The 10773-nt window shown below is 48.4% G+C and overlaps 1 pseudogene; it reads left to right on the plus strand.

Annotated features, from left to right (window-relative positions):
* The first annotated feature begins 7962 nt into the window (after window positions 1–7962).
* LOC101103141 (large ribosomal subunit protein eL6-like) lies at window positions 7963–8919 on the plus strand (annotated as a pseudogene).
* Window positions 8920–10773: the final 1854 nt, after the last annotated feature.

The following is a 10773-nucleotide window of genomic DNA, read 5'->3' on the forward strand; positions in this document are numbered from 1 at the left end:
AGTGAGGAGGTGCTCAGCTGTCCAGAAGCTAAAGATGGTTCAGCCAGGAAGGCTGGAAGTAGCCTTTGGTTTAGGCAGCAACCTGATAATTATAGGACCTAATTTTGGTAAATTCGGTCAGCTAAGAATCAGGGGTAGTTTGTTTGCTTGGTCCAGTAAGCTACTAGCAGGTTAAAAATGCCTGGGGCATGTGTGTATTTGACAGCCTTTAACAACCCTACAACAACAAACCCTTTTAGGGACAGGAAAGAAAAGAATCATGTGACCAGTGACATTCTCAAACTCCCCAAACATTTCTAGTCTAGAAAGGCTGGGAGAAATGCAGTTTATTTTAAGGACTTTGTCAATGACTGTTTTAAAAAAGTAATACATTGATTTCCCACTTGGATTATTCATCTAAGGAGCCCTTGGGTGGGACGGGTGTGAGACCATAGGCAGCACAGTAGCCGGGAAGACTGTGTGGGATGCCGAGCCCTGGGAATTGAGAATTCCTTCTCCTTCCTCACTCTGACCTCTGCTACTGCTCCTGCCAAGGCCTAGGAAACTTCATCATTTATTATGTGAGTTTTCTGTAGGTGGAAACACTTTGGAGGAAAATTTTCCACACTTAGAAAGTCATTAACCTTGAGTTTCTAACATGGTACATTCTTCTGCCCTTACTTTAGGCATTGAAAGCCTTATTGTCAAGGGTGTTCATTTTGGATGCAGTGGAACCAAGGAGGCACAGGGAGGTCCCCCCACCCTCTCCACAGTGCTAGACCCTGGGGCGGGGAAGATGCTAAAATGCAAACTGAAGAGTTTCTTGGGTGCGGCTGCAAGCGGCAGGCTCTGCGCCTCTTGAGGGTGGGGAGATGAGGGGTGGGCTCCCTTTACAGTGTCCTCTGTGCTTCCACAGGCAGGAGTTTGACTCAGGCTCCGAAAGGTTTCTACCCTTCTTTCCCTCATGCTGACAATGAGTCACATAAGCAAATCCAGAGGGTTTTTTAAAAATGAAAGTTTCTTAGTTCTCATGACAAAAGCTAGAGCATGTTTATATCAGGAAAATTCAAATAAAAAGCAAAGACACCCAGAATTCTCTCATCTTAGAGAAATCACTATTTACACCTATTGAGGCATATCCTTCCCACGCTTCACCTATGGAAGGATAATGATACAAGTAATAACTCACCAAGGGTGCTGGTATTGGGCTACATGGTTTACACCCATCAGGCCACGTAATCTGCACAAGTCTACTGGGCACTCCACTGTGTCCCAGCATGAGGCACGCGCAGGTGGGCACTCCAGAGCCAGACCACCCAGATGCCGAAGCCACTCTACCACCCACAAGCTGTGTGACCTCTAGCAAGTTGGTCAGCACTCTGCCTCCAGGCCGTCCCTGCAGAACGCGGGCAATAATGGTGGCCATTGGAGGGGCTGTCCAGAGGATTCGGTGAAGTCAACACATGTTAAGCACGCCAACACATGTTATTGCTTGCTACCTGCGAGGGCCCAGCATCCCCTTTTTAGAGATATGGGAACATGTTCAGAGCAGTCAGGGACTTGGTGAAGGTCCCACAAAGATCAGGTGACAAAGTCAAGCACGCAGCTGAAATCTCTTCTGAGTCTGGGTTTTTAATGATACAATATACTTGCCTGTGTGTGTGAGAGAGAAGAGATCTCCCTCACTGAACTCTACCGTGAATGTCTTTGGAGTATAATAAATACTGGCACCTGCATGTGCCCTGAACCTCATCTTGGTCAGCAGATAAGAGTCATGGGGAGCTGGCAAAGGCCCAACCTCATGCAGAGCTGAGCTGCTCAAGCTGGAACTGCATGGGAATGCCCTGGGCTCTTGTTAACACACAGGCTCTGAGTCAGGCAGGTGGGGTCTGCGACTGCATTCCTAACATTCCAAGTTAGACCAGTGCAGCTGGGAACCACAATGCCGCATTGACCAGTGACTCTGCTTTCTCTTGCCCCTTCCTGCAGCTGCCTCTTTTGTTTACACAAGCTGCCTCCAGTCTCCCCTCACATCCCGAGTCTGAAATTCTAGTTCCATCTACATCGCTCTGCCCAGCACCAGAGCTCCCGAGGCCGGTTCCTTGGCTGGGCCTACCGGAGAGGGCTGAGTCCCAGAATCCCTATCAACAGCCTCAGCCTGAGGGGGTACTCTACAGACACTGCTGGGACTGCTGCTGACCCCGGAGGTCTGGAACACGTCCCGGGCACCCTCACGTTTATGGATTCCAAAGAAAACACATTTTCACCATGGAGCCAAGCCCTGGGGGTGGCAGGGGGCACGGGGGCTGTGGGAGGCACCTGGTGAAGGGGTCAGCTACCCACAGGCCATGCTGGGCCTGTCCATCTGAGAACTCTGCAGCCTGGAAGCCCTCTCATGCCCATAGCAATATGAATCATGACCCTTCCAAGTTTAACATCCAGGGCCATCCAGAAGTCCATCCCTCAGACAGGACTATCAGGACATAAAAGGGAAGTGGCATCTGACACCCTCTGTGGAACTTCCAGTCACGGTCAGCAAGCGAGAGCCAAGCTGAGAAGCGTGTGGCGATCCAGAGTGTCTGCTCACGCGAGTGGAACAACCCCAGGTGCCCAAACACCGGACAGAAAGGAGAATTCTGTCTTGAAAAGGTCTCGCACTGTGATTTTTCCATGACGTAACCAGCTTTTCACTCAGGTGTTTTTCGCAGTAGGGACCAGGTAGGCGTCCACAAAACCAGAATTGTGCAGAGTGAAGCCCTAGGAATTAGGACTTTTTCTTCCTCAGGACACATTCTGTTTCCACAGCAGGCAGTACCTGAGGAGCCGGTTGAGTCTGCCACTGTTTTCACCAGTTCAGAACTAGCTCCCTCTCTACTGGGGATTTTTCCATGGTGACATAAATCTCTAGGCTTCACACTAGCACAGTATACTCACAGCTACCTCAGTTAGAAATAGTGAACTCTGGAAATTCCCATGGCCTCGGCCAAGACCTGAATGAAGCAGGTTTTTTAAACTTCCGGATTCTCTTCTTTCCATGCCAGCCATGGGCAGGCTTCCCTGGCACAACACGACATTCCCTTCAAAATATAACACCCCCGGACTGGAGGCCCCTGTCCGCCTGCCTGCTTAGGCCCTGAACCTAGCAGAAGGCGGCACCACGTACAAAAATAAAGGAAGGCCACTGGTCACCCTGCAGGTTGGCAGTGCCTACCAGCGCTGGGACGCTTCCTGTTATCAGATATCTGAGAACGGCGTCAGGTCTGGTACCCCCGGCCCCTGTGGTCAGGGCACTGACTCAGAACCAGACTCTGAATGCTCTAAACGCTGGGCAGTGCCAGCCAGAGCAGGGAGAGCAGTCAGGAATCTAACGTGGACTCTATGTCAGGTTCGGCCCTCCTGGCTGTGTGGCCTCTCAGAGCCACCGTTTCTTTAAAATGGAGATAATGCTCCTGCCCTACCTACTCTCCTGGGATTATATGGAGAGGAAGGTAACATATTTAAAATGACTTGAAAGCTATGAAGTATTATTCCATGCATGAAATCTGAGTTTATTGTGAAGATTAAATTAAATGGGAACATTACACACACACAGGTAACAACTGGCTTTCTAGAAAGGGAAACACCAGTTACTTTTACATTTACCGATTTCCATGGTGTAAATAATGCCTCCATGGCTGACTTCAAAGTATCATTGTGACGTCACTGCACGTCAAGGGTCAAGAAATGTGCGCAACTGATTCCTGTGCAGCTGGGCTGCGTCAGCACATCACTGTTTACTTATTTTACCTCTTCTTACATGCGGCCCTTAGTGCTGGGGCCTGCAGAAAAGGGGCCCTGACCTCCTGCTCATTCTCCATTCACTAGGTGGCAGCCCTGCCCTGTCTGCTGAGTCAGAAACGCTCCGAAGTTCTGGGGAGACTGATTTGACTGGGAAGCTGGCTGCCACACTTCAGGAGCTGGGATCACGTCCCAGTTTTGTTCATATCCCCAGTTCCAGAGAATGAGATGGCGGGAGGGCATCACCAACTCAATGGACATGGGTTTGGGCAAACTCCAGGAGATGGTGAAGGACAGGGAAGCCTGGCGTGCTGCAGTCCACGGGGTTGCTAAGAGTCGGACACGACTGAGTGACTGAACAGCAACAACCAGCTCCAGGACAGGGCCTGACCCACTGGACGCTTCCCCAAGATAGAAGCTCGTAACAAATTGTAACTAAGACGATCCAGAAGGGGGTCAGACCCACAGAGCTGTGAGAGGAGCGGCCCCTTGCCGGCCGCATCTTCACCCCTGGGGTTTCCTCTGTGTGGGTCCCTGCTGATCTGTGCTTCTTCAGGTGCCACCCACAAGCCCCCAAACCCACCCCTCATCTCAGTTCTGCTGCCTCCCCTGCAGGCCTCCCTTGCACCCATTCTCTCTTCTCCTGGAGCACCCTCCGCTCCCCGTACTGAGAGCCATAAGGCCAGATGCTTCCCACCCAGACAAGGAATGGGGGCAGGCCTGCCTGTCTCGACTGCCTCCTGCCCAGCCACTCAGTCCCTCAGCCCCTGAAGGGAATAAGGGGGCCCCCTTCTTTTTGTACCGGAGAAGGCAATGGCACCCCACTCCAGTACTCTTGCCTGGAAAATCCCATGGATGGAGGAGCCTGGTGGGCCGCAGTCCATGGGGTCGCTGAGAGTCGGACATGGCTGAGTGACTTCACTTTCACTTCTCACTTTCCTGCATTGGAGAAGGAAATGGCAACCCACTCCAGTGTTCTTGCCTGGAAACTCCCATGGATGGAGGAGCCTGGTAGGCTGTAGCCCATAGGGTCGCTGAGTTGGACATGACTGAGCGACTTCACTTTCACTTTTCCCTTTCACGCACTGGAGAAGGAAATAGCAACCCACTCCAGTGTTCTTGCCTAGAGAATCCCAGGAACGGGGGAGCCTGGTGGGCTGCCTTCTATGGGGTCGCACAGAGTCGGACGCGACTGCAGTGACTTAGCAGCTCCTTTTTGTACATGTACCGCTTCCTTCTCTTGTATACATAAACCCCAAAACTTCCTTCTCGCTCTCAAAAAAAGTAAGTATTATCTGAATACAGAGAAATAAGTCATGGGGACAGGATGAAAGGAAGGGAGGAGATGAAGGCATTCCAGGTGAATTAATTACTCCAGGAAAGACCTAAAGTAACTGGTGCTTCCTTGGCCTGAGAACAATAGCAAAAGAAAACTGATGCGTAAGCCAAAACTACTCACATCTCCATCCGTCACTAAGATGTGTCCCACCCAATTTTATGTTCTCTCTCAATCCCGTGTGCCAACATAAACTACCATCTCCTCTGGCTGTCTCAAGGTAACCTGGAGAAAAATGAGATGGTGGAATTCTCCAAGAACAGAACAAAAGTTTCCACATCACCTGTTTTAGATACAAATAAAATGGCCAAATTGTCTCAATTCCAACAGAAGCGGGATAACTCTTGCACTTACCAGGAAAAGGGAACAGCCTGCCTGTAACCACGGTCACTGTAGAAAAATCTACCCCTCAAAGCTACAATCAATGATCCTGATGTCTGAGTTCCTGAGCTGAAAGTTAACCGTTCTTCTTAATACACTCTGAACACATGTGATTCCCTGCTTTAAGGCAAATGAGGGAGAGAATTAGCATTAATTAAGCACCCAATAGAGCCTTCATGAAGACTCTGTGCTCACCATCCGTGCACACCCCATGAAGTGTACTTTTTACCCCATTTTAGAGATGACATAAACACGCAATGGAACTTAGGAAATGCGCCCAGGGACACACAATAACTAAGCAACAGACTCAAAAGTACCCCGACTGCAGCCCTGGACACGTGTTCCAGATTGAGTTACCATTGTTGCTTTACTGTCGGTTGTCTAGAATGAATCCCAGGTGCGGTGTAATCAAGACCACGAAGGGAGGCAAGCCCCCCTCCTTTTCCTTCCCTGCAACTGCCCTTCATGAAAGCCAAGCATGAGGAGAGAGAGGATGAGGAGGAGATTTAAGGTGGGGGGTATCAGAGACTAGATGGAAATTCTGAAGCTCACAGCTATTAGGTCTTCAGGTTTATGGGCTCAAGACACTGAGAGGAATGATGTTAGCTCTTTTTAAAAGAGAAAAGAGGCAAGAAATGATTGCCTAAATGAAAATGGAAGGTTCCTCTACCGGCAATTCATCACACGATCCTTGGATTGCATGTGCCCATTAATCAGCCCCTCACCTGACCCCCATTATGAGCGTCACCTGACCTCTGCCCCCACCACCCCCAGTTAAGGTCCTGGACGGAAGGGAGTGTGTCTCATTCATCTTAGAACCCTTAGGACCTGGCAGACAGAGTTGTTGGCAGAGGGTGAGTGTTAAAAAAACAAGTCTGTTGAATTGGACTTGTTTTTCCACCTTTATTCCCAGAGTAACCTTTTGGCATCTTTTAACTGCCTTCTCTAGACTGTGTCTCCTCCTCCACTCTTGCTTGTGACCCTGTGCATATCAGGATTTCAGCACTCACAGAATTGGAGGAGGAGAATCTGTCGTGTTCTGAGTCAGGCTACACATCCTTTAGGGTAAGAACTGTTTATTACTGAGTTTTGTACCCTCAGCGCCTAGCATGATGCCTGACACACAGGAAATGCTTATTAAACATCCATTAAGTCAGATTGACTCTGGCAAAGGTGGGTGAAAAGGTGAGTCTCTAACATCTGAAATCTTTAAATACAGTCTCTGGAACTTTGAACAGATAATCCAAGGAGGACAGGGTCAGGTCAAACTCTTATCAAACACAGTTTGAACACAGTGTGACTAGCTTCGTTCCTAACAGTAGCATTTGTGTATTTTCGGGAGTTGAGAATCCCTTCAGAGCATCATGAATTTAAACCATTCTGGAATCGCCTGTGAATAAACCAGGGGAATGAATGACTAGTTAGCTAGATAAACACAGCCTGACCATGAGAAAAGCCAACACGTTGCACCCACTGTGAGCTGAGATTCAAATGGGCAGCGGCGCTGTAGACACATGACTAGGCTGCTTCCAGTTCTCCTGCCCAAATCCCAGCATGACACACAACCAGAGCCCGACGTCAGGGTGCCCATTTCTGCACTGCAGCACTTCTTAGAAACTTGAATCATCTAATATCCATGGGGATACTTCCTGAGGGGCAGGACACACCTTGCACACTCCTCTGGCCGTACGGTACTTCTTCAGTAGAACTTTCTCACCGCCCTCTGGATGTCTGCACCCCCATAGGGATCTGCCCTTCATCACATTCAGTTCTACAGACACCAGTAAGCCCTCCTCCCTGAGCCTGAGGTGGTGCTGCACGTGTGCGAAGGGCTACACGGAGCATGATGGGCAGTCTCTCCCCTTGCGGAGCATCTGGTCTCATGTGGGAGAGAGAAGGCAGAATCAGAGAAGAGGCAGAGCTCAAGCCAGAAGAAGGTCAGCACAGGACAGGTTTCCAAGCAAGGCCAGGAGCTGTGTGGGGGCAGAAAGTGGGAGACAGAGCTTGGGGCGGGGTGGGGTGTTTGTGGGATCAGGGAGACACCCCATGGAAGAGGTGGGCTTTCCCCTGGCAGACAGGAGATGGTGAGGGGAGGGCAGCGTGCCACCGGGGGCAGGAGAGAAGACATACATGGGGAGGCAGGGCAGGGAGTGGTGTAATGGGGAAAAAGCCTGGAAAGGTGGTTTGGGTCACATTACAAATGCCACACCAGGAGTCTGTATTTCACAGAGAACTATGGAAGGTCTTTACGTGGGGGGATGACATAACTAGAGCCACATTTTAGACCATAGAGGCTGGGTGATGTTTACCTTATACTGTTAGTCCACATACAACTCTCTAAGAAGATGATTCCAACGTAGTATGAGACACAGCGAGAACACACTGAGCTTCGTGTTTGTGTCAGTCTATGATCTTAGAAGTAGCAGTGGAAAGGTTTTCCAAAGAAGATCTACTTTGTAATTATTAGTGAGTATTAAAGATTCATGTATGGCTCTTTCCCATCTTGCAAGATGGCAGGTGAAAAGGCTGAGAAGCCAGATACTAAGGAGAAAAAACCTGAAGCCAAGAAGGCTGATGCTGGCAACAAGGATAAAAAGGTGAAGAAGGTTAAGAAGGGGAAGCCCCACTGCAGCTGAAACCCTGTCCGGGTCAGAGGAATTGGCAGATACTCCCAATCAGCTATGTACTCCAGAAAGGCCTTGTACACGAGGAAGTATTCAGCAGCTAAATCCAAGGTCGAAAAGAAAAACATTAGGGTTCTTGCTACTGTCACAAAACCAGTAGGTGGCAACAAGAATGGTGGTAACTGCGTGGTCAAACTTTGCAAAATGCCTAGGTATTACCCTACTTCCAAGACGTGCCTTGGAAGCTGTTGAGTCACGGCAAAAAAAAAACCCCTTCAGTAAGCATGTGAGGAAGCTGCTGCCCCCAGCACGCACAGGACCATTTTGATCATCCTCACTGGGCACCAGAGGCAAGAAGGTCGTTTTCCTGAAGCAGCTGGGCCGTGGCTTGCTACTTGTGACTGGGCCTTTGTCCCTCAATCGAGTTCCTCTGCGTAGAACACACCAGAAATTTGTCATTGCTACCTCCACCAAAATCGGTATCAGCGGCGTGAAAATCCCAGAACATCTCACTGATGCTTACTTCAAGAAGCAGCTGTGTAAACCCAGACACCAGGAGGCTGAGATCTTTGACACAGAGAGAGAGAGATCACAGAGCAGCACAAGGTTGATCAGAAAGCTGGGGACTCACAAATTCTGCAAAGAATCAAAGCTGTCCCTCAGCTCCAGGGCGACCTCCGCTCTGTGTTTGCTCTCACAAATGGAATTTATCCTCACAAAGTAGTGTTCTGAACGTCTTGCAGAGAACCTAATTAAGTAACTTGTCCATTTAAAAAAAAATTCATGTATGGAAAGGAAGGTTGACAGGTGGAGTCTACTGCAGCCATCATCTATTGCTATTTAACAGACGCCTAGGATAAACCTAGCAACTTAAAGCCCACATTTATCATCTCACAGTTTTTGTGAGACAGGCGTCCAGGGCTAGCTGAGCCAGGTCCTGTACTTCAGGGTCTCTCACCAAACTGATATCAAGGCATCAGCCGACACCTGGGTTTCATCTGAAGGCTCAGCTGAGGAAGGACCTGCTTCCAAGAGCAAGTATTGTTGGCAGTATTCAGTTTCTTGAAGGCTGTTGGACTGAAGGGCCACCTCACGTCCTTGCTTCCTTCAGGGCCTGGCTTTTTACAAGACCCAAGGCCACCCTCAGTCCTTGACCACCTGGATCTCTCCCACATGCAGGCCTATTGTATCAAAGCCAGCAAGGGAGAAAGTCTGCTTGTACGACTTATATAACCTAATCAGTGAAGTGACATGGAGCTGTCTATACCTCACCAACTTCCGAGCACATGCTAAAGTTATGGGAAACTCAGAATTTTTTTTTTAGAGTTCATTTTAAAAAATTCTTCTCTAGCTTCTTTTTAAAGAATATTTATTTATTGCATCAAATCTTTTATTTTTAATTGAAGGATAATTGCTTTATGATATTGTGTAGATTTCTGCCATACAATCACGTTTTAATAATTTTATTCCAAATGAACCTACAGCACTTGGGATCAGTGTGGGAAGCAATGTCTTTTGGGGGAATGGCACAGTCAAGGGTAAATAACTCTGTGTCAATCACTTTTCCGCCATTTTTGCAAGCTGGAACCCTACTGTAAGAAGAGTCTTGGAGCAGGGCAAGTGGTCCCCCTCACCTCAGTGAGCCTCTCTCCACTGCCAGCTGTGACTCTGTCCTGATGATGAAGCCCAGCCAGTCTGCTTTCAGTCAAGCCAGACTCACACAGGTGCTGGGAAAGGACTCTTCTGTTCTGTGCAGATGAAATAAGATACTCTTCCTTCTGTCTGGTCTGGTTCATACCCCTTCCTAGGATAGCTTCCTTCACTTAAAGGTACCAGCCACATTCCTGAAGATAAGAAACCAAATGTTGTTAGGGCTGATTTATGTTTCTTAGAGAAAGAAAGGAAAGACAGGGAGGGTTTTTCTGCATGTAACGGAGGACCGCAGGATTGGCTAGGTCAGGAGATGGCAAGTAAAATCGTGTCTTTGATCTGTAGGTCACCAGTTTATTTAGGGTTGACCCTGAGAAATTCCTTCAAAATAAGTACTTTTGGAATTCTTCCAGAAAAGCTTCAAATCTTAGGGTTATCTTTTTCTTTCTGTTTTGGTAGCGTGTTAGGTTTTATTATTCCCTATGAACTTATGGGTGAGATTTCACCTTAATTTGTTCAAAAACCATCTAGCCACACATAAATGCCCTCCCTGCAAGTGGTAGCATGGGGATCCTGCCAAATATGACCATCGGGATTCCTATTACAACTTCAAGGGAAATGGCTACCCCTCCCAGAGCTGTGGAGTAGAGGGTCTCAAGGTCTTGCTATACAACTTGGCCATTATAGACATCAACAGGGGCTTTTTCCATCAGACTATAGAACCCAGAGGAAATGCCACAGGATATTAAACATGTCAACACCATGTTTTTCAAGAAGAAATGTGAGAAGCTGGCTTTGCTCACCAAGATGGTCACACTCCATCAGTGAGTCAAAGTTGGTCAGGGTCCCTCAGGTTAGTTCCCCGCTGTTGATCCAGACAGCACTGTGGAAAGCACAGCATGTAAACTGTGTTAAACAAAAGAAAAACAGAGAATTTAGAGTGTACTGTCAAATTATCCACATTTTAGTGTTAGGGAAAAACCACCTGAGAGCTGTAAAATGTTTTAAGGTGCTTGATAGGCTGGA

Source organism: Ovis aries, chromosome 3, assembly GCF_016772045.2.
Source record: "Ovis aries strain OAR_USU_Benz2616 breed Rambouillet chromosome 3, ARS-UI_Ramb_v3.0, whole genome shotgun sequence".
In the NCBI taxonomy this organism is placed as follows: Eukaryota; Metazoa; Chordata; class Mammalia; order Artiodactyla; family Bovidae; genus Ovis; species Ovis aries.